The sequence below is a fragment of the Rhinoderma darwinii genome, chromosome 10 (assembly GCF_050947455.1).
Source record: "Rhinoderma darwinii isolate aRhiDar2 chromosome 10, aRhiDar2.hap1, whole genome shotgun sequence".
Lineage (NCBI taxonomy): Eukaryota > Metazoa > Chordata > Amphibia > Anura > Rhinodermatidae > Rhinoderma > Rhinoderma darwinii.
The window spans coordinates 96,716,720-96,739,907 of NC_134696.1; the positions used below are offsets into that span (position 1 = coordinate 96,716,720).

Below are 23,188 nucleotides of genomic sequence, written 5' to 3' on the forward strand. Positions count from 1 at the left end.
GCCAGCTTCCTGCAAAAATAGTCCCAATGCCTCAGGTAATCCATCCCGCTTACAGATTAGGTCCACAAAGGCAACATTACTTACGAACAATAGTCCCATAAAACAATGTATCTGTCCTCTCACAATTCCATGCACTACGAGACACTGGACTTACAGTACTGTTCAAACTGGTCTTTCTGATCAATGAATAAAATGCCAGACATTTGCGGTAAAGACTGACACACAGGCAGAGCAGTGAATGGAAACAGGTGGAATGTAATTCTGCATTAAGCACAGACTGATATGCCATTCAACACTGGTGCAAAGATGGGTGACAAGCCCGAAATGCACCGTAGTTGTCACCCAACATCTGTTACCCATGCAGAAGACCGGTTTTTTTTTGGGGGAAAAAAACATCAAAGACTGTAACAAACCCAGACATTAAAATACTGCAGGAATAGCAATTCCCCAATACTTAATACCCCCTTAAAAAAAGCAGGAGGGATTCACACCCCCGCAGTTTCCCTGTCAGCCCTTTTAGCAGACTTGCTGTTTTACGACAGCCCGTATCTTACATCACTACATGCAGAATACAGGCTGCCATACATGGCCACTTGTAAAATGAATGAATCTATAGGCGGCTTGACTCCGCTTTGCGTCCCATTTTTTAGGTGTTTTATACGCTTTTTTAACATGCTCGGCGTGGAGGTGTGGCTTAGGGAGAAAGAGGTGTGGTTTAACGGAAATAGGTGTGGCTTAAAATGTGACATCGTATGCCAAAAATGCGCAAACCTATAGGTGGTATAAGAAAGAGAAAAGTGTCCAACGTGTCTAGCAAGTTGCGCCAAATTTATCATACAGCGTGCACAACTCTGATCAATTTGGCGAATTTTCTGATTGTCTGGTGTAAGTTTATGCTGTATAAATTATTAGTAAATCTGCGCCAATGTATGACGCACGGGGCAGAATTTTTAATAATGGCTTAGAGATAGCGGTGCTAGGCTGAAGATGCGCACAATTTTTCAATGACGTGCGCGCTGTTGATAGATTTGGCGCATCTTGGCGCATGTTAGGCTTCTTTCTCTTCTTTACATCGCCTTTTCGGTGGTATACTTTACGCCAGTATTCTGCGCCAGAAAACTGGCGCACAAAAGTGTTAAATCTGCCACATTTCACGATACGACAAATCCACGGCCATTTTTTAAGTAAGCCATCCGAAAATCAATGTCCTTTCTGGTGCACGCATTAATAAATTTGCCCATCAACATATGCGCCAAGAAAACAGACACAGGAAACGCCAGAAACCAGGCGCAAAGACAAGAATAAGGCGCACAACCGAACTCTACTTCTACCCGGTAATGAGCGTTTATATAATAATCATGTTTATTTTAGGGGTTGTGTCCCTTTAAGTTAAGGAGGAAGGGAACAACCGGCGGAGCTCTACTAAACCCATTACAATCAATCCCCCTGATCAGAGCTGATCGTGGCTGTGGTGGTGTGGGATTTATTAGACGTGATGTGTAAATGTTTGCCGAGTTTTGTTGTGTGTTTATATGTGAATTGTAAAACAAATATTTATAATAAGATCCCAGTCACATTGTGCTGCGTGTCCTCAGGAGGCTTCAGATCCGGGGAGGCGGGGCCTGTTAGTGGTATCACCAACGTGGTCTGCCTTCTATATAATTTACAGCTACTATCTATCTATCTATCTATCTATCTATCTATCTATCTATCTATCTATCTATCTCATATCTATCTATCTCATATCTATCTATCTATCTATCTATCTATCTATCTATCTATCTATCTATCTATCTATCTATCTATCTATCTATCTATCTATCTATCTATCTATCTATCTATCTATCTATCTATCTCATATCTAATATCTATCTATCTCATATCTATCTATCTATCTATCTATCTATCTATCTATCTATCTATCTATCTATCTATCTATCTATCTATCTATCTATCTATCTATCTATCTATCTATCTATCTATCTATCTATCTATCTATCTATCTATCTGTCTATCTCATGTCTATCTCATGTCTATCTCATGTCTATCTCATGTCTATCTCATGTCTATCTCATGTCTATCTCATGTCTATCTATCTATCTATCTATCTATCTATCTATCTATCTATCTATCTATCTATCTATCTATCTATCTATCTATCTATCTATCTATCTATCTATCTATCTATCTCATATCTATCTATCTATCTATCTCATATCTATCTATCTATCTCATATCTATCTATCTATCTCATATCTATCTATCTATCTATCTATCTATCTATCTATCTATCTATCTATCTATCTATCTATCTATCTATCTATCTATCTATCTATCTATCTGTCTATCTCATGTCTATCTCATGTCTATCTCATGTCTATCTCATGTCTATCTCATGTCTATCTCATGTCTATCTATCTATCTATCTATCTATCTATCTATCTATCTATCTATCTATCTATCTATCTATCTATCTATCTATCTATCTATCTATCGTCCACTGGTTCTGTTTACTATGGACTTCTATAAACAATATTTTTGCCTTTACATTTTGTGGTCTATTACTATGTTACGTCCATACGTGAGCCCCCAACGTGTCTATTTTGTTGTTATTATTATTAAGCGTTATTTACATAGTAGATCATAGAGGATGGACTCACATTCACTCCTGTCCAGTATTTCATTTTCCAATCTCAAGCACACACAGGCCAACTCCACGGGAAGCCAAATAACTTCAATGATCAACAAACATGACCATGAAGAGAACATTCAAACCCCATTGAGTCTCCTAGAATACCCAATCATCAGACAAGGTTGTCCTAACACTGCGTCTACCTCACCTGACACCATGTAGGCCCTGGCCGAAGAACCTTCAACCCTACTCCTCGGTGAGGGAAGACACAATAATGGAAACTAATTATCTTCTCTGAATCTTCTGGCCATCATCCAGATTTGGGACTCCTGGCCAGAGCCACAGCTTAGGTTACGCTTTATCTGGGACAAAGGTCCAGTTTGCTTTCCACATCCCTGAATCTAGTTATCCTGGCCAAGGTAAAGTGTCTTGTTGGCACCCTCCCGGTACACCCCAAATTTTGTAAACTTTAAGAGAACTTGGCACTTTCATGATCAGGCGATGACCTTTAATCATGATTATAAGTTACAGGACCAAGCTGATAAGGACCACTTGGCAGAAGTTGTCTACTCACGGTGCCACCAGCTGCTAAGTCCCAAACACCACTTGATCCTGGATTTTTTTTATATTTCAGATACTATTTCATTCATCTCCAATGGGTTATACATTCCTTCACTTTGTTGCTACAGCAAATCTGAGAACCGAGGACAAGATCCAAAGTCTCTTCTCCTGAGGATTCAACATAAGATGTCTACAACCAAAGACTCAGCTCATGTCCAACCTGCTCACTTATGCTGTGGTTCTCAAAAATTATTATAAAATATGTTTTTCCTCTATAAATTATATGGATTTGCAGATTTTTTTGATATGCACCCATCATGGTATGGTCCACCAAAATTTTCCAAACACCTTTTCTATCCGTTATCATGGTATGGACCTTTCCATATGAATTTTTATTAAAACACTTTCTCAGTCAACTCATCATGGTATGGTTCCTTTTATCTAAAATATTCTCTCTATCCCTCTAGCATGGTAAGGTCCAGTGGATTTCATTAGAACACTTTTCTTAATCACCGATCATGCTATGGTCTACCGGAATTTTACATAAACAGCTTTTTTTAAATATATACCCAGTTATCATGGCATGGACCACTAGAATGTGACATACAATGCTTTTCCTATCCACTGATCATGGTATGGTCCACCAAAATGTTACGGTATCTCATCATTTTTTTAAATCAATTTATCATGGTATGTCCACTGGATTTTATACAACTCTTCATCTATCTATCTATCTATCTATCTATCTATCTATCTATCTATCTATCTATCTATCTATCTATCTATCTATCTATCTATCTATCTATCTATCTATCTATCTATCTATCTATCTATCTATCTATCTCATATCTATCTATCTCATATCTATCTATCTCATATCTATCTATCTATCTATCTATCTATCTATCTATCTATCTATCTATCTATCTATCTATCTATCTATCTATCTATCTATCTATCTATCTATCTCATATCTATCTATCTCATATCTATCTATCTCATATCTATCTATCTCATATCTATCTATCTATCTATCTATCTCATATCTATCTATCTATCTATCTATCTATCTCATATCTATCTATCTCATATCTATCTATCTATCTATCTATCTATCTATCTATCTATCTATCTATCTATCTATCTATCTATCTATCTATCTATCTATCTATCTATCTATCTATCTATCTATCTATCTATCTATCTATCTATCTATCTCTCTATCTCTCTCTATCTCTCTATCTCTCTATATCTATCTCTATCTCTCATCTGTCTATCGTTCTCTGGAATTTTTGTTGCACTTTTCCTTGACACATAAATATATGATGTATCATTTGATTCCATTACCAAAAAAAGGATAAATACGGACAGTATATGTTTTCTTAGTCAGTGATTGAATACATTATACGAATAAACATTATTTTTGAAGGACATTTTGGAATGGGGCATATGAAGAACACTTGTGTGGGGGCACAATCTCCTCATTGGCATTCATGGCTCATGTATCCCGGGCACACAAGAGGTGAACAACGTACAACCTGATTTCGGGATTAAGAACGATTCCTTTAATTCGCCCCGTTCCCTCCTCCCGATATCCAAATCCCATTGATATGATACACATCACATTTTTGTATATGGGGAATTCAGACCCGTCCCGGACCTGTAAGAATTCCTCCTGAAAGAATTTTTCTTTTCAAGGAGTCACCCCATTTCTTGTCGCCCTTCTTCGCCGTCGGTGAGTTTCCGAATTATTCCAGCATCTGAATCAGAAAAAAGGGGGAGAGGCGGGCGCGTGTGACTGGACGATACAATGGGGTGGGCGAAAATTCATATTAAAAGCGCATCCTTGTTAACTTCTTCAGTGCCAGAAATATCCCCGCGGTGCACTGCAGTGCGACATTGTCACCCAGGCAGGGGTTAATAGGAAAAAGAATGACGGCAGATAAAAGAAGTCGGGTACGGTGGAAAGGGAAATCTCTCCGTCACCCCACATCTTCCAGCACAAGCTCCACGTGCTTTATACAATGGTTGGAATTTCTTTTTATATTTCGACCCCCCCCTCCTCTTTTACAGGCGCATCCCCCCACCACGGTGCTGTCTGCCGCCGGCTGCCAGGTGCATTATACAGAGTCATCCTGGTATACGGTGCCAAGTGCCAACCTCAATTTTTGCATATTTTAACACACAATTTAGAAAAGACGTCTAAACGCCGGACCCACGTGCCCCTTCCAGTACCAAAAATGGCCGATAGCGTCGTACCGCCGAGTCACTCGTTCCATACGTCCCTTATATACGTGGACGATAATTCACTTATACAAAAACCAGCGTGGATCCATGTGACCCTCGGGAGGCAAGACATTTTTTGTGCCCGATCACAGGTGACAAAATATACAGTAACGACTTACGGCTCCCACGTGCCCCTCTCCGGTATGGCACCCCTCACAATCCAATTACAACCATCCAATGTGCTTTTACGCTACGTATGACCTGACCCTAAATGGGTGCCCCTTACCCCCTTACATGCCGACACTCTTATAACCCTCCACACAATGAGTAATACAAGACATAGTATATATATAAAAATGAAATCGCGTACATTCCGATTGATGTATTTTTTGGATACGCCCTCCATCACCTCTTAACTTCTCCCATTTCAAAAAATTCTAGACTCTCAAATTTTTGAAAAAATACTTTTTTTTTTTTTGCAATTAAAGGAGAACTTAAAACTTACATTTTGTCGACCCGCGTTAAATCCGCATTTGCTGTAAAATCTCGTACGGTGCCAGATGTTGCATTGATGGAAGATGAAGATTTTTTTTTTGCCCCCTGTGAAATCCACAGTTCTGGCCTTGTAGAGCGCTGCCTGGTTAACCCTGCGCCTCTCGCTCTCCACTTCTCCACTGTATGGGGTGAAGGAATTTATAAGCACGTGTTTTCTGCCTTTTGAATCCTTTCCAACTCCCTTGGTTTTGCTGTATGAAAAGCAGAAAGGATAAGACCCAGCCAGCTCTATATTGCCTTTCGCATGATCTGACTTTCTGGATGGCCGCTTGCTGTGTTTTAGTGGGAGAGGGGGGGGGGGTGGGAGGAAGAGGAGGGAGGGATGAGAAGAGAGAGGGGGGGCACGGAGGGAGAGAGAGCGAGAGAGAGAGAGAGAGAGAGAGAGCTAAAGTGGCATTGGCTTTGACAGTGTGTAGAGGAGACTGGAAGGGGTGGAAACAGAGAAAAAGGAGAGGGCGGGAGGTGGGAAAGAGAGAGAAAGGCAGAGGAGAGATGAAAAAAAAGTGAAGGTGACAGAAGGAGAGCGAAAAAAAAAAAGGAGAGCGTAAAATAAAAAAATTAATTCACAACGACTCCAATGGCACAACTTTTATGGCAATTTTGGCCAATTTCCCAAATTATGAGCATACACGGCCGGCCTTAAGAGTGTGCGATCTGTGCGTTGGCACAGGGCGCATGAGTCACCCCTGCCTAATGAGGCTCATCCATCAGAAGGCCTGGCACTGAGATTTGTGACTACCATCAATCATAATATAAATTTTATAGCACTGTATGTTGGTATTATTTGCGCACTGTATGGTGATATTATATGAGCACTGTATGGTGGTGTTATATGAGCACTGTATGGTGGTATTATTTGAGCACCCATATGGTGGTATTATATGAGCACTGTATGGTGGTATTATTTGAGCTCTGTATGGTGGTGTTATATGAGCACTGTATGGTGGTGTTATATGAGCACTGTATGGTGGTATTATTTGAGCACCCATATGGTGGTATTATATGAGCACTGTATGGTGGTATTATTTGAGCACTGTATGGTGGTGTTATATGAGCACTGTATGGTGGTGTTATATGAGCACTGTATTGTGATATTATATGAGCACTGTATGATGGTATTATATGAGCACTGTATGGTGGTATTATCTGAGCACTGTATGGTGGTATTATATGAGCATTGTATGATGGTGTTATATGAGCACTGTATTGTGATATTATATGAGCACTGTATGATGGTATTATATGAGCACTGTATGGTAGTGTTATATGAGCACTGTATGGTGGTATTATATGAGCACTGTATGGTGGTGTTATATGAGCACTGTATTGAGGTATTATATGAGCACTCTATGGTGGTATTATTTGAGCACTGTATGGTGGTATTATATGAGCACTGTATTGAGGTATTATATGAGCACTGTATGGTGGTGTTATTTGGCCACTGTATGTTAGTATTCTATGAACACTGTATGGTGGTATTATTTGAGCACTGTATGGTGGTAGTATTTGAGCACTGTATGGTGGTAGTATTTGAGCACTGTATGGTGGTATTATTTGAGCACTGTATGGTGGTAGTATTTGAGCACTGTATGGTGGTAGTATTTGAGCACTGTATGGTGGTATAATTTGAGCACTGTATGGTGGTATTATTTGAGCACTGTATGGTGGTAGTATTTGAGCACTGTATGGTGGTAGTATTTGAGCACTGTATGGTGATAATATATGAGCACTGTATGGTGGTATTATTTGAGCACTGTATGGTGGTAGTATTTGAGCACCGTATGGTGGTATTATTTGAGCATTGCATGGTATTATTTGAACACTGTATGATGATATTTGAGCACTGCATGGTGGTATTATATGAGCACTATGTGGTGGTATTACTTGAGCACTGTATGTTAGTACTATAGGAGCACTGTATGGTGGTATTATTTGAACACTGATGGTATTTGAGCACTGTATGGTGGCATTATTTGAACACTGTATGATGGTATTTGGGCACTGTATGGTGGTATTATATGAGCACTGTATGTTGTATTATATGAGCACTATATGGTGGTAATATTTGAGCACTGTATGGTGGTATTATTTGAGCATTGTGTGGTGGTATTATATGAGCTCTGTATGGTGGTATTATTGGCACTGCATGGTGGTATTATCTAAGCACTGTATCTTTGTATTATATGAGCACTCTATGGTGGTATTAGTTGAACACTGTATGGCGGTATTATTTGGGCACTGTATGGTGCTATTATTTGATCACTGTATGGCGGTATTATTTGGGCACTGTACGGCAGTATTATTTAGGCACTGTATGGTGGTATTATTTGAACACTGTATATTGGTATTATTTAGGCACTGTATAGTATTATTTGATAACTGTATGGCGGTATTATTTGGGCACTGTATGGTGGTATTATTTGAACACTGTATATTAGTATTATTTAGGCACTGTATAGTATTATTTGATAACTGTATGGTGGTATTTACATTGTCTGGCATTGCCACTTAGGTGTATGGTAATGGTGGCAGCACTGTATGGCATTGTTACTTAGGCAAAAAGCAGTCTAATTAGAATCAATGCGTTATCAAAAATGTTACAAGATATATGTAATAAATATAGAATATAAATATATATTGGTATGGATGATTGTTATTAGTCACAACAGATGAATGTATCACATTCACAGTAAAATCAGGATTGATACAGATGTAGCAGAGCTAAATCTGTCACTAAACTGTTTCTTTTGTGCACTATGATGAGTCTTTAAAAGTTATTATTCCCATTTCAACCATTTTATATCATATCCACAGGATATAACCCATACATTTTTCGGACCTATGGGTACCTCACCTTTTGAGAGAGACCCCTATTCCGCATACCTCCCAAAATTGAAATCCCCATTTGTTGGACATTATTAAGCTCCGCCCATAAGTGCCCACAAGACCACCCAGAACGCCCACTTTAGGACATATCTTCATAAGCCATGCTGCCTATAAGGTATAAATGGATGTACCAATTCCATAAAAAAACAAAACAGGACAGTTAAGAGATATGCAGTCCGTCAGTTCAACAGATACAGATCGAAGGAGAGGTGGGCGCACATGTACACGGCTCTCCCCCTTTAAATCGGACGCCACTACGCCTTTCGGAATGCGGGATGGGGGAGACTGTCATCCATCAGACATTTATGGCATATCCAATTTCTCTCTCTAGCTCCGATACCCGAATTTGTATCCAGGTTATACTTAACCCCCACAATTACCCCAAAACCTTCCCGGTTTTTGCAGTTGCCGGGAGCGTCTCCTGTTATAACATGAGGTTATGGGATTACTACTTAAGCAATTGTCTAATATTCTCTATAGTGTGGGACCAAAGGCGAAGCTTCATTAATAGTTGATATCTGACATTGCTGGAATGTGTCTGGTCTTTGGAGGCTGTCCAGGAGATAAGGCGTTATTAATGGCCGACCCTCTCATACCGTCTCTGAGTCATCGCGTACGTTGTGATACGTCTGAGTAGATGCAAAGTATTTAGCCAGCCGCACAACCCTCTGTAATATAATAATGTACAGATATAGCAACATAAGACGCGTAGAATATAATACAATGTATATGGAAGAAGAAAAGAGCAGGAGCCGCAGAATATAGAGAGATGTACAACAAAAGTCCTTTAGTCCGGCAGTAACGGGACCGGATATATTATAAAATGAAAAGTACAAAAAACTGGGACACTTCAGGTAAGAACATGTCCACGGCTTTTGGTTATTCTGCTCCATCATAGGAGCAGAACAACGGAAAACTGGAGCCGCCGGATCCGCCGCATGATGGAAACCAGCGGCACCTGATGGAACCCATTGACTTTATTAAGTTCCGCCGGGTTTCTGTCATGGTGTTTGCCTTTTTGGCAGAAAAAAATAGCGCAAAAGTGCCAGATAGACGAATATAGATAATTCTTTGGTCAGTCTGAAAGATTGGCCACAATTATCTATCTATCCATCCATCCATCCATCCATCCATCGGGAAAAGGCTGAGGGAATAAATTAAAGGGCTATTCCGGGTTCAGCAAATAAAGGCTATGTTTTTATTTAATTAAAAGCTATACAATATTCTAATATACTTTCTGTATTTAGTCCTCACGGTTTTCAAGATTTCTGATGGTTACACGAACTGTAACGAGCCGTAGACCTGTGTGTCCATCACATGACCATGTAACGATCACAGCACCTGTGTGTCCATCACATGACCATGTAACGATCACAGCACCCGTGTGTCCATCACATGATCATGTAACGATCACAGCACCCGTGTGTCCATCACATGATCATGTAACGATCACAGCACCCGTGTGTCCATCACATGACCATGTAACGATCACAGCACCCGTGTGTCCATCACATGATCATGTAACGATCACAGCACCCGTGTGTCCATCACATGACCATGTAACGATCCCAGCACCTGTGTGTCCATCACATGACCATGTAACGATCCCAGCACCTGTGTGTCCATCACATGACCATGTAACGATCACAGCACCTGTGTGTCCATCACATGACCATGTAACGATCACAGCACCCGTGTGTCCATCACATGACCATGTAACGATCACAGCACCCGTGTGTCCATCACATGATCATGGACACAATTGTGTCCATTGGAAGGAAACAATGAATGTGTCCTACGGAATGACAACAAGCAGAGATCTTAAAAACAGTAAATAATACAGAAAGTATATTAAAACATTGATTAACTTTTAATTACACAAAAAATAACATTATAAATAATTTGCTGAATCCGGACAACCCCCTTAACATGATAACATTAATAATAATTATAATAACAACCCTCATGTTCAGCCACCATGTTAAAGTCCCATGAAAATTGAGACTCCATAGAAAAAAAATGTCGTTTATCATTGGCTAATTGCTATATTTCTATCAGTGCGGTGTCAGCTATTGATCTGTGTTATCAGCCACATCTGACATGAAAGGTATAGATCTTCGCTTAGAATATTTCATCACATTGTATATAAAGATTTTCTCGGCCTCCTTGATTATATATAATTGTATTTAATGTGAACGGTCACTGGGTTATCTTTATTGGGTGTTAGTTATGTGTAAGCGGCCTGTTTAACAGCTGCCGTCACCCTGAGGGACCCGGTGTACAGAGGCGAGGTGACGGCTGAGGACTTAATGAGCCGAGAACCTCCCACTTGTAACAGAGTTATGGGGTTTCTGAAAATAATATATATTTTTTAGGTCTACTTCCCCTTTAAGAGATAACTTTTTGTTTTCAGATGTAATATTTAAAAATATATATATTATATAATAATAATAATAATAAGAAGAAGAAGAAGAAGAAGAATTGCAGGAAAGTCCTAAAAGCTGTTAAGATAAATTGTAATATATAGTAAAATTCCTTTAATCTGGCATCTGATAGTCCAGAAATTCTGATCTTCCGACCTTGTTTACGACACAAATAATCAGACAGTCTGATCAGAGGGATGAGATCCAATTATGAGAATCCACGGACTAAAACATGTTAGTTTGATATATTTCTTTATGACTGTTTGCTAATCCGGAAAGTTTTATAATCTGGAACGTTTCATAATCTGGAACGTTTCATAATCTGGAACGTTTCATAATCCGGAACGTTTCATAATCTGGAAAGTTTCATAATCTGGAACGTTTCATAATCCGGAACGTTTTATAATCTGGAACGTTTTATAATCTGGAACGTTTCATAATCTGGAACGTTTCATAATCTGGAACGTTTCATAATCTGGAACATTTTATAATCTGGTTCCTATAGACTACAGAGTAAAGAAAGCCAGCGCAGAGATTATCCAGCATATTTCATAATCTGCCGCATATCAAGTCTCGTTAATGCCGGATTAAAGGAATTTTACTGTTCACATATCTATATCCCACGGCAGTCTTGACCTATTCCACATATGCTCTCATCCTCTTATATCTTCTTCTATATATTCTATTCTGTATTTTATACTTTCCATTCTATTATCTAGAACATTTGGTAATCTGCAAATTCTGAATTATAGGAATTTTGCTGCAGATTATATCTACAAGTGTCACCTAAGACTAAACAATCGCCATAAATCAAATGGATTTCCCCCTGGACATACGATGAAAACATGAACCAAAAATACTAATATTCAAGTATAGCAACATGGCATCAATCCAACATCAATGGAACCTGATAGATGCCGAATTATCAGATATTCTGGATTATCGGACAATCATAGAAAAGTCTATAAACCTCATTCATAAGGATAGAGAGCCCTCAAGAAGACCATGAGCCCAAAACTCAATCTTCTGCTTCTATTCGTGTGCTATTTCTTTTCTGGATTACCAGATGCCGGATTAAAGGAAGTCTAATTTTACGGTTTGCTCTATTTTACTTTTACTACATATGTACAGACGTCTCATTTGGCGCAATTCGTGGTGATATTACAATGTGTTATCTGGTGTTTTACATGGGACTGCAGGTAAATCTCTGCCCGATTGAACAAATAAAGTGATTTGCTGAGTATAGGAAGAAGACGCAGGGAATTCAGGGGGGTTTCTGGGGGATAGGGGGGTGTATGACCTGGGTTTTGGGTGCCAGATGGGCACCCTGCCTTAGCCATAGACTCCTGGATCATTAATGAACAGAAACGGGCGGGTAATTTGCCGTCTCCGTCCTTGACTTTCCTTCAAGTCTTCTAAGAACAGAGTCTCGCACGTGCAGGGGAATGTAGTTATTCCTCCACCCGTCTATCCGGGGTCCTTCGTCTTGGAGTGTATTCGGCGCTATTCTCAGGGTGCGGGAGGGGGGAAGGGGGATTTTTCTAGCAATCCATTCATCAGCCTTCAGGGAAGGATTCTTAGAGTTCACTTTCCCTTTTTTAGTCTTAAATCCCCCATGTAAACTTTTACTAGTCACCTCGGGAGGTGGCCGAAGCCATTGTGTGGGTTAAACCGATCTCCAGAAGACTAAATTCCAATAATCCGGCGCCATGCAATCATTGACGTTCAACATACATAATTCTCTTAAGTTTGGTCAGTGACCACTCAATTATTTATGAATATCGGAAGCCACCGGACACCTGAGATTGGGCCAAATTGAAATGCTATACGTGGACGTCTACTTGGCTCTTGGGATCTATTTTCGTTTTTTAAGGGGATGAAAAAAGTGGGTAGAATAAGGACGGTAGATATGCCAATGCTCATGTGCCCTTCTGTTCATTAGGACATTTTATACATGTCCGAACATCATGGGTTCTGGTGCCAATCACGGAGGTCTACCGGCTGACAACGATGAGTAGACTTCGCCGTTCTGCCTCCACTGCCCTGAATCGCATCTTAATCTGCGACCTCGCCGGCAGCACGTGACACTAACACCAAACCGGGGGGCTGCTCTCAGTTGTCCCACCCATCATATTAAAGGGGGCTGCAGACAGGTTAGGTTGTACCACAGACAGGTTTATTGTACCCCTAGTAGATGAAAACGTGTCAGTTTCTATCATTCATAACATCTAATACCCATTAGATACCCCAACATAACCATCTTCTAAGAAGAACGACATAGTAAGGATAACAGATACCCCAACATGACCATCTTCTATCATCCATACTATGCTGTACCTCTTAGAAGATGGGTATGTTGGGGTGTCTATCATCCATACTATGCTGTACCTCTTAGAAGATGGGTATGTTGGGGTGTCTATCATCCATACTATGCTGTACCTCTTAGAAGATGGGTATGTTGGGGTGTCTATCATCCATACTATGCTGTACCTCTTAGAAGATGGGTATGTTGGGGTGTCTATCATCCATACTATGCTGTACCTCTTAGAAGATGGGTATGTTGGGGTGTCTATCATCCATACTATGCTGTACCTCTTAGAAGATGGGTATGTTAGGGTGTCTATCATCCATACTATGCTGTACCTCTTAGAAGATGGGTATGTTGGGGTATCTATCATCCATACTATGCTGTACCTCTTAGAAGATGGGTATGTTGGGGTGTCTATCATCCATAATATACTGTACCTCTTAGAAGATGGGTATGTTGGGGTGTCTATCATCCATATTATGCTGTACCTCTTAGAAGATGCGTATGTTGGGGTGTTTATCATCCATAATATACTGTACCTCTTAGAAGATGGGTATGTTGGGGTGTTTATCATCCATACTATGCTGTACCTCTTAGAAGATGGGTATGTTGGGGTGTCTGTCATCCATACTATGCTGTACCTCTTAGAAGATGAGTATGTTGGGGTGTTTATCATCCATAATATACTGTACCTCTTAGAAGATGGGTATGTTGGGGTGTTTATCATCCATACTATGCTGTACCTCTTAGAAGATGGGTATGTTGGGGTGTCTGTCATCCATACTATGCTGTACCTCTTAGAAGATGGGTATGTTGGGGTGTCTATCATCCATACTATGCTGTACCTCTTAGAAGATGGGTATGTTGGGGTGTCTATCATCCATACTATGCTGTACCTCTTAGAAGATGGGTATGTTGGGGTGTCTATCATCCATACTATGCTGTACCTCTTAGAAGATGGGTATGTTGGGGTGTCTATCATCCATACTATGCTGTACCTCTTAGAAGATGGGTATGTTGGGGTGTCTATCATCCATACTATGCTGTACCTCTTAGAAGATGGGTATGTTGGGGTGTCTATCCTCCATAATATGCTGTACCTCTTAGAAGACTGGTATGTTGGGGTATCTATCATCCACCCTATACTGTACCTCTTAGAAGATGGGTATGTTGGGGTTTCTATCATCCATACTATGCTGTACCTCTTAGAAGTTGGGTATGTTGGGGTGTCTATAGTCCATAATATGCTGTACCTCTTAGAAGACGGGTATTTTGGTGTATCTATCATCCACCCTATACTGTACCTCTTAGAAGATGGGTATGTTAGGGTGTCTATCATCCATACTATGCTGTACCTCTTAGAAGATGGGTATGTTGGGGTGTCTATCATCCATACTATGCTGTACCTCTTAGAAGATGGGTATGTTGGGGTGTCTATCATCCATACTATGCTGTACCTCTTAGAAGATGGGTATGTTGGGGTGTCTATCATCCATAATATGCTGTACCTCTTAGAAGATGGGTATGTTGGGGTGTCTATCATCCATACTATGCTGTACCTCTTAGAAGATGGGTATGTTGGGTTATCTATCATCCATACTATGCTGTACGTCTTAGAAGATGGGTATGTTGGGGTGTCTATCATCCATAATATACTGTACCTCTTAGAAGATGGGTATGTTGGAGTATCTATCATCCATACTATGCTGGACCTCTTAGAAGATGGGTATGTTGGGGTATCTATCATCCATATTATGCTGTACCTCTTAGAAGAGTGGTATGTTGGGGTGTTTATCATCCATACTATGCTGTACCTCTTAGAAGATGTGTATGTTGGGGTGTCTATCATCCATAATATACTGTACCTCTTAGAAGATGGGTATTTTGGGGTGTTTATCATCCATACTATGCTGTACCTCTTAGAAGATGGGTATGTTGGGGTGTTTATCATCCATACTATGCTGTACCTCTTAGAAGGTGGTTATGTTGGAGTATCTATCATCTATACTATGCTGTACCTCTTAGAAGATGGGTATATTGGAGTATCTATCATCCATACTGTTGGGAACTCAAAAATGATGGAGATCACTCGAACAATACTATGCTGTACCCCTTAGAAGATGGGTATGTTGGGGTGTCTATCATCCATAATATACTGTACCTCTTAGAAGATGGGTATGTTGGGGTGTCTGTCATCCATACTATGCTGTACCCCTTAGAAGATGGGTATGTTGGGGTGTCTATCATCCATAATATACTGTACCTCTTAGAAGATGGGTATGTTGGGGTGTCTATCATCCATAATATACTGTACCTCTTAGAAGATGGGTATGTTGGAGTATCTATCATCCATACTATGCTGTACCCCTTAGAAGATGGGTATGTTGGGGTGTCTATCATCCATAATATACTGTACCTCTTAGAAGATGGGTATGTTGGGGTGTCTATCATCCATACTATGCTGTACCTCTTAGAAGATGGGTATGTTGGGGTGTCTATCATCCATAATATACTGTACCTCTTAGAAGATGGGTATGTTGGGGTGTTTATCATCCATACTATGCTGTACCTCTTAGAAGATGGGTATGTTGGGGTGTCTATCATCCATACTATGCTGTACCTCTTAGAAGATGGGTATGTTGGGGTGTCTATCCTCCATAATATACTGTACCTCTTAGAAGATGGGTATGTTGGGGTGTTTATCATCCATAATATACTGTACCTCTTAGAAGATGGGTATGTTGGAGTATCTATCATCCATACTATGCTGTACCCCTTAGAAGATGGGTATGTTGGAGTATCTATCATCCATAATATACTGTACCTCTTAGAAGATGGGTATGTTGGGGTGTTTATCATCCATACTATGCTGTACCTCTTAGAAGATGGGTATGTTGGGGTGTCTATCATCCATACTATGCTGTACCTCTTAGAAGATGGGTATGTTGGAGTATCTATCATCCATAATATACTGTACCTCTTAGAAGATGGGTATGTTGGGGTGTTTATCATCCATACTATGCTGTACCTCTTAGAAGATGGGTATGTTGGAGTATCTATCATCCATAATATACTGTACCTCTTAGAAGATGGGTATGTTGGGGTGTTTATCATCCATACTATGCTGTACCTCTTAGAAGAGTGGTATGTTGGGGTGTCTATCATCCATACTATGCTGTACCCCTTAGAAGATGGGTATGTTGGAGTATCTATCATCCATAATATACTGTACCTCTTAGAAGATGGGTATGTTGGGGTGTTTATCATCCATACTATGCTGTACCTCTTAGAAGATGGGTATGTTGGGGTGTCTATCATCCATACTATGCTGTACCTCTTAGAAGATGGGTATGTTGGGGTGTCTATCATCCATACTATGCTGTACCTCTTAGAAGATGGGTATGTTGGGGTGTTTATCATCCATACTATGCTGTACCTCTTAGAAGATGGGTATGTTGGGGTGTCTATCATCCATACTATGCTGTACCTCTTAGAAGATGGGTATGTTGGGGTGTCTATCATCCATACTATGCTGTACCTCTTAGAAGATGGGTATGTTGGGGTGTTTATCATCCATACTATGCTGTACCTCTTAGAAGATGGGTATGTTGGGGTGTTTATCATCCATACTATGCTGTACCTCTTAGAAGATGGGTATGTTGGGGTGTCTATCATCCATACTATGCTGTACCTCTTAGAAGATGGGTATGTTGGGGTGTCTATCATCCATACTATGCTGTACCTCTTAGAAGATGGGTATGTTGGGGTGTTTATCATCCATACTATGCTGTACCTCTTAGAAGATGGGTATGTTGGGGTGTCTATCATCCATACTATGCTGTACCTCTTAGAAGATGGGTATGTTGGGGTGTCTATCATCCATACTATGCTGTACCTGACTAGATGTAGATGGGTTTGTCGTGGGGACATCTACTTTTTGTTTTGTTTCTCCCTTTCCACATGGGACCCATGGCGTCCTGTCTAGCACCATCTTAGCGATCAGATCACGTACATCTTGTGTAGTACAGATGAACGGCTTTACATAATCAATGGTTCTTACTACTTACAGGTAGCGGTAATCTGACATTGACGGTCGGAATGAAGGGGAAATGGTCACGAAACCCGGCCATAAACATTAGCCGGCGCTGCTGCCCCTCTCCCCTTGTTCTTTCCCTTTAAGAAACAGTCACTCGTTGGAATCCCAGCGTTGACTTTGTGCCAGTCGTGTCCCTATTGCCTGGCATTGGTGGGGATCTGCCTGAATAATGTATCCCCCATTATTAATATAAATAAACCTTATACACGGGCAGATGGCGATACGAGGGAACATACGAGCGACAGCCGCGCAGATTACACTGTAGTTAAATGTAATATTTGGCTGTTGTATTTATAGGGTTTATAAATAGAGCTAGACGCGCATCAGACGGGAAGGAGGCTGGGTATCGGGGCTGCACACAACGTACAAAGCTGATCCAGATTTAGGAACTTGCGCACTGGGGAGAAGATAAGAGAAAATAAAAATTCCCACTTTGCAGAACCTTGTCGTGTTTAAAGGAACATCTTAGAATCCAATTTTAACCCTACATGTCACGTAAAACCAATCTGGTACTGATGATGTAGCAGAGCTGATTTTCTCATCTGGCACAGTTTTTTTAATGACATCACCACGTGTTATCTGTTCTTTTACATAGGACTGCAGGTGAGTTATGGTGCACAAAGACAGTTCAATGTTTTTACCAATGCACTTTTTTATGTAGCAGAGCTGAATTTGTCATTTATATGTTTCTTTTGTGCAATGGGACAATTCACAAAGTCAATCTGCCCCTGATCCGCAGGGCCGGCTACCGGGGCTCAGGGCGCACTAACAAGCCACTTTGACGTGGCCAGGGTATTTCGAACTGAACCTTATCCCCGGGTGAAGGAAATCTAGCTGCGACCAGTGATCCTATATTTTTCACTTATGGGACGCCGGCTGTTAATAGTCCATATAATGCAATTTTATGCCAGGGAAAGAGATTCCATTGGTCGGAAGCGACCGTTTCGCTGACATACTAATGAGAACGGTCTTTTGCAGTCGTATATGTATAATTAAGTGGGTGGGCTCCTTTAAGAGAATGTATATAGTTAACTGCAACCCTATGGAAAACCACAGACAACACATAGTGATATCCCCATGAGTTGTGGTAAAGGAGAAACCCGGCTCTGCTACATCTATAAATATTTAGCGACGCAATTTAACGTATATTATACCGGCAAAGTACAGCACGTATATGAAAGAAAGAAATATATGTACTAAGGATTTATTTTTTTCACGGATGGTATTCGTTGCTATGTACCCGGCGGCTTTGAAGGGGTTAAATGCGGCAAAACCCTGTCCACCTGGCCCGGCTATTGTAGTTAATTGTCTATTCACCGGTTCTGTATCTTTTCGGCTTGTATTTAATTGGCGCCTTTAAGAACCTGCTCTTCCTCGTCTCTTATGGTTTACTAACGTTTTACCCTTTCAGCGTCGCCCGCTCTGCCACTCCTTTCCTGCCTGTACCAGTCTGCTCTCTGCTCTCCTTCTTTTTTCTGATTTTCTCGTCTTTTTTTCGCTCCCGGCCTGTCCCCTTTCCCTCTCGTAACCACAGAAACCTTCCTGCGTTTGTCTGTAGACAGGTCCGACAGGGCGGTGGGCCTTCGAAAAAACCGTTCGCTAGGCCAGCCTTTTACGGGCCGTGCCAGGCGGACGCCATTTCAGAGCTCCTTGAATCCAGAGCCGTACAAAATGGTGGCACCTCTCCAACTGCAGCATGGGAGCAGCTGTAGGGAGCCGTCATCGTGCCCGCTCTGCACAATGCCGTCTGCTAGGCCTAGCAAAAATACTCCAGCCGAGATTATGAACTAAAATAAAACGCTCAACCGGGGTAACGCACTGTACACGATGAAAAAGACTGTATTATTTCATACAGGTATAGCAGAGCTGAGGCCGTAGTTTAACCCTTCAGGGCAGATTAAGTTGAGATAACGCGGCAGGTATAACCACAGATTATGTGGGAATATGAATTATCATGAGTTGTGCCAATTGGCAAACTCAGCTCTGCTACATCTGTCCACAAATCAGATCACACCTATTCACCTGACGGGCCCATCAGTGCCCAAAATAGTATTTTAGACGATTACTTTTATAATGTATTTCCTGATTCGGATGGACGACCAATTCAACATCTCCGAGAATGTGAACAAGTCCGATCGACCCCGGGAAGATTAAAATTTTGGTATTTTTTTTATTACCGTTAGGAAAATAAAAAAGTTGCCCCTCCGGTCCCTCTTCTAGCCCTCTCGCCAGAGCCACATGACACATTTCCCTGCAGCCATGAGTTGGTGGGGGGGGGGGGGGCTGCGCTTTGCTTTTGGCTCAGATCGGCATCATGGCGGCCATTGAGACGGAGCGATTGCCCCGCCGGGGTCTGCATGAAACAAGCTCATTTCTGTATGAAGTTGCTGTCAATAAGGCCTGGCCTGAGGGGGAGACCTGGATTAGACATGGCCCAATGATGACCCCCCTCCATGTTCCCGCTCCCGTTTCATACGCCAGTCTTGTTAGAGTGAATTGCGCCAAATTTATTTAAAAGGAGAACGCCTTTTAATAAACTTGGCACATTTGAGATTATTTTAAGTCACAAAATAAAATCTACACCTTCCTTCTATGAGACCACGCCCACTGCAGGTAAACCCCACCCACTTTTCAAAACTGGCAAGTGCAGATAAAAGTCGCCATGTGCGCGCCATGATGCAAACTTTTTTAAGCCCAAAAAAACCTGGCGTAAATCCATTGATAAAGTCACTCTTTGGTGTCATCAGTCCAAACCAAATGTTCTTTCTAATATAATTTCTTCAATTCCTCGCCCCCTTTCAAGACCTCTGCTTGCTGTCGGCGCACTGAAACATTCATTCTTTAAATTCCGGAGCTGAAAACTCGTCCTGATTATCAGGTGTGCGGCTTGTTACAGTGTGTCAGACCTGCAGCTGCATGAATTGGACAGGTTTAGGATTTCAGGTTCTGAATGTTTCCATTCATTTGCAGCAAGCACAGATCTTGAAAATAATGATGAATTGAAATTGATGCAAATGTGTGCCTGTATGCTGCAGACTGGCATTGAGCTGCCACTGAATCTGGAACCAGAGCACTTTTTTTAGTTGTGTGGGAAGGGTCACAAGCTGGGGTGGGGGGTGGGGGGGGGTTTGTTATTGAGACAGACAAGGGTCAAAGGTAACAACATCCCAGCTGCAGACAGTCTGGGACTGCAGACAAGGTCAAAAGGCAAGCAGAGGTCACAGCGGCTGAACAGCTGAAGTCTCATATGCCGCATCAGATAGGAAGTGACCTGTAACCTAGTCAGCCGCTCCTATCTATCTGCAGGGTTACTGCTTGATATGGAGACCCCCGGGGACCCCCTTTGTGTGACACAATGCCAAAACGGGAAAAAAAAAATCCTTTACGCCCCACAAAACATTCCTCCTCAGACACAATGACAGTGACTGGCGCTGACAAACATTGATCAAGCGTATGTCCTGTGCACTGACAGGATGTGACAAGACAATAGCAAGCCTCGAACCAGGGCCGTCAATGTGGGGCCCACCAAAAAAATGGAGCTAGCCGGGCATGTGCCCCAGGTGATGGGTGCCGGGGGATGCCAATTAGCCACTCTGCCTTGGCCAGGTTATTTCGATGATGGGCTAGGGGCCGAACCAAACTTTTGGCCTAGGCGTCAGCAACCTTTGGCACTCCAGCTGTAGTGGAACTACAATTCCCAGCGTGCCCGGAGAGCCTTTAGCTGGATAATAAAGCCTTTGGCTGTCAGGGCATGCTGGGAGTTGTAGTTTTACAACAGCTGGAGTGCAGACGGTTGCTGACCCCCCTAGCCTAAGTGACCAGACTAGGGCAGGGGGTCATTTCTCTTTCTGGAAGGGTCCAACAAGTTAATGCATTATATGGGTGGCCCGATCGATTTTTGCTCTATTTGCCCTGCAGCTCATGATTGTGTGACCTGTCAAATAAAAAAGGCTTCATCCAAAAAGGGAACGACCCATTTAAAGGGGTTCTCCAATCTGTTGCAAATAAAACTGAAATCATTGCATAATGAAAATATTTCAAGATCTATGCTTGTTGTCGGGGAGTGGAAACATTCTTGCTTACATTTAAAAAACTGAAAACCCCTCCTGACCACATCCTGGTCACACAGCTGAAAGGTAGTTACAAAGCAGTAGTGATACAATATATCAGGACCAATCTCTCTCCTGCCCTGTATTAGAGGAAACTATAGCTATTTCCTACACTGATACATTGTGACAAGCTACAATGGTCTTAGCAAGGTTAGGTTTCAGCCTCTAAATATAAACAATAAATATTACCATTCACTGACAGCAAGCAGAGATTATGAAAACGGTAGAGAAAGTGACAACCCCTTTCATCGTACTATATTTAAGCTTCATTTACATAAAACTGCTGCTCTGATCTCAAGCGATCAGATTTGATCTATGGGAGAACCTGGCCGCAAGTGTTCAATTCCTCTGCAGCGCCGCCACAGGTGAAGTGAAGCATTACACAGTTCCAATTAAAATCAATATACTGTCTGTGTAATGCCGGACATGCCAGGTCCTCCAGAGTGAGAGACACTCTTTGTAGTCGCTCTAGCTAATAGAGGAGGCTCCTGAACTAAGGGATCGCCCTCTATTAACTCAGGATTCCCATATAGGGTAATTATAAATGGGTTTTTACACCAGCCCCTATAGGTACGCTTCTAATCGTCCGTCCATACTGGAATCCCTCCGAATGTTCAGATTGAGTTTTTATATCCTCCTTGGTAATTTTTTTGGGGCAAAATTGCAGGTTGTGTTTCCCTAATAATAGTCCAGCCCAGACAGAATCCTATTATGAGTGATCTGAGCGATCATTACTGACAGGTGTGGATGCGTCTGGTGACCATACAGATCTGTCTAATTTGGTTTTCCACAATTGCTACCAATCATCCAGAACCTCGAATGGTATTTTACCCAGAATCCTAATTTTACTAATAATCCTACCAACCCAAAACGTCTGTAAATGCCAGCGCTATATAATAACAGGGTTAAAGATGCCATTACTATGACTGCAGTACTCCGGACCTCACATTTATACCGTGTTACAATACATATACATAGTTATAATGTTATCTACCTTATTGCAGAAGCGGAAGTCCGGCATGCAACATTTGTATTTTCTTTGGGATTGCAGCCCTATATCATCCATTGTCCCTGAAAACAGATGAGAAGAGAAAATTCAGACCACGCGTCTGTAATACCTAAAATATATAACATTCTGGTCACTATTCCACATTTTACTACAATATTGCATAATCCTGTACTGATCCTGAGTTACATCCTGTATTATACTCCAGAGCTGCACTCACTATTCTGCTGGAGGAGTCACTGTGTATATACATTACATTATTTATCCTGTACTGATCCTGAGTTACATCCTGTATTATACTCCAGAGCTGCACTCACTATTCTGCTGGAGGAGTCACTGTGTATATACATTACATTACTTATCCTGTACTGATCCTGAGTTACATC

At 41.3% G+C, this 23,188-nt stretch overlaps 1 long non-coding RNA gene across 1 annotated transcript in view; it reads right to left on the reverse strand.

The window, feature by feature from the left end:
• The window catches only part of LOC142661595 (uncharacterized), a 67,887-nt gene extending 45,018 nt beyond the window's left edge, over positions 1-22,869 (reverse strand). The window contains exon 1 of the long non-coding RNA XR_012850770.1: positions 22,791-22,869. This is a non-coding gene — a long non-coding RNA (uncharacterized LOC142661595). The remainder of the gene's footprint in view (positions 1-22,790) is intronic.
• Positions 22,870-23,188: the final 319 nt, after the last annotated feature.